This window comes from Calcarisporiella thermophila (assembly GCF_041956535.1).
Source record: "Calcarisporiella thermophila strain CBS 279.70 unplaced genomic scaffold VTP21scaffold_10, whole genome shotgun sequence".
In the NCBI taxonomy this organism is placed as follows: Eukaryota; Fungi; Calcarisporiellomycota; class Calcarisporiellomycetes; order Calcarisporiellales; family Calcarisporiellaceae; genus Calcarisporiella; species Calcarisporiella thermophila.
Window position 1 is genome coordinate 207,524 of NW_027192200.1, and position 2,058 is coordinate 209,581.

General features: G+C 38.6%; 1 non-coding gene across 1 annotated transcript, besides 2 other annotated features; it reads right to left on the bottom strand.

Moving 5' to 3' along the window:
* Positions 1-1,612: 1,612 nt before the first annotated feature.
* Positions 1,613-1,666: a sequence feature (Short protein (VTP21DRAFT_804, KAL1920427.1) was converted to a misc_feature.).
* A 64-nt stretch (positions 1,667-1,730) lies between these two features.
* Positions 1,731-1,757: a sequence feature (Short protein (VTP21DRAFT_804, KAL1920427.1) was converted to a misc_feature.).
* A 151-nt stretch (positions 1,758-1,908) lies between these two features.
* Positions 1,909-1,981, bottom strand: VTP21DRAFT_t144. The gene has a single exon. It is a non-coding gene; the product is annotated as a tRNA-Lys (tRNA).
* Between the last annotated feature and the right edge of the window lie 77 nt (positions 1,982-2,058).

Below are 2,058 nucleotides of genomic sequence, written 5' to 3' on the forward strand. Positions count from 1 at the left end.
CGTACTATGACCAACATAACCTTTCGATCTACGATATCACCCAAAACTTTAGCTTTGGCTTCCCTTTCACTTTATTGCTTATAATAATGTAACAATTGTATTTTAGAGTCATCCTATATAATAAAGACTCGGCATTGATCAAAAAAAAAAAAACTGGGCCCGAATAAAGCGACAATTTGAACAGTTCCGAAGCAGGCGGGGTAAAATGGGCGCGGTGAAAGAAGGAGCTAATAGAACGGCTCTATAACTGGACTGGCGCAGTAGCCCCTACTACTAGCTCTTCTCTTTCTTCATATCTCTCTCTCCATATCACCTATCAAGTCTTTCCCTAATACCCACACTTAGTTGAGTTTTATTTCTCATCTACCTATTTGAGGAGAAAATTTGTCATGATCAACTTACCCCTAATTGCAATGTCGCGTCAATTCCTAGCTTTTATCTCATTTTATTACTTTTAATAATGTAACGATTGTATTTTAGAGTCTTATTAAACAATATAGACTCACTTTTGATCAAAAAAAAAAGACATATAGTACTGGGGTATAGTAGCTCTGTGATAAACGCTCCTCGGTGCCATCGAGATGGCGCGGGTTCGAATCCCGTAACCCCCACCAGGACAAAAAAATGTGTCTGGATTCTCCACTAATTCTGTGCCTTGCTTGTCGTGTCCATGTTCTCTATTAGTATTATCTGTCTTTTCCATTCTGGTTCTCTACAATAATTCTCTCCGTCCTGTCGTGTCTTGCTCTTCCACTAGTACTGCCTCTGTCTTGTCGCGCCTGGCCTTTCCACTGTTATTGTCTCTCATTACTGTCCCTCGCTTGCCGTACCTGTCGTGTCTGCTTTTCTCTACTTGTCGTCTCTGATTACTTTACTATTATTGTTTCTTAATTGTTATCGATCCAGATTGTCGATAAGAATGGACAATGATCATCCAAACGAAGTAGCACTCGTTGAACAACTAAGACACGAAATGCCAAAAACCGTGAGGTTCAAACGGTGGTCTGCGTTCATAGAGGTTAAAAATGAAACCTTCCATGAGTTTTAGTGTAAAGAAAGTTGGATACAAGTCCAAGGAGACGAATTATCCTTTATCCAAAACACATAACACAATATGATTATGCCGAATACCCTACCATCCGTACCTGCTCACTCACTAGATTCAGCGCTCTAACATCTCCATCTCTTATCGTATACATATTACAGATTTTATTCAAAATTTTTTCTTCTCCTTCTCATATTTCTACTATTCTCTCTCCTTGAAAAATAGAAAAAGTATGCACACTCTCTGCACGTCCCGATTCTTGCACGTACTTGCTATTTGCTGATGTTTATCAATCTCTTTTATTAAGAAAATAAAAGAATACTTTTTAATAAAGATTCTCCTAATCAAAAAAAAAATTTAATTTTTTGCACATTGCAGTTTGGAAAATACGTGTTATCAACCTCAATCACTTTCGTACAAATTCTTGGAGATTGTACAATTCAAGACTCCAAAACCACGAATTGCCAACAAAGGGTGATATCGAAAATTCGAGATATGACAACTTAGGTCGTCTACCAAACCTAATATCGGTCATAATGCATAACGCTTAACCATGCGAAACTACACTCAAAGAGCAGATGGAATGCGAGCTGCAGAAAATTGTGAGGTCCGAATGGTTGTCTGCGTCCACAGAGAATAAGAAAAGAAGAGTTAAAAGAGCTTTAACGTAAAGGAAGTTGTATACAAGTAGAACGAAGAGTTTATGGGGCATTGGAAGGCGGCTACGAGTTCTTGGTGATAGACTATCTTCCACCTTAGTTCCCTAACCAATATTGTCACTGCTATGTTCTGAAAACCTCGATCCTTAAGTAAAAATTATCAAACTAGTCTATTAAATAAAATGAAATATTCTAGGATAATATCGCCCGATGTGGGGGTCGAACCCACAGCCTTGGGATTAAAAGTCCCACGCTCTACCGATTGAGCTAACCGGGCTTTTCTTTGTTGTCATAACTCGAGTCACATATCAAGCTATCCCAACGATATTCAAGCTCCGACATTAATTAGGACCT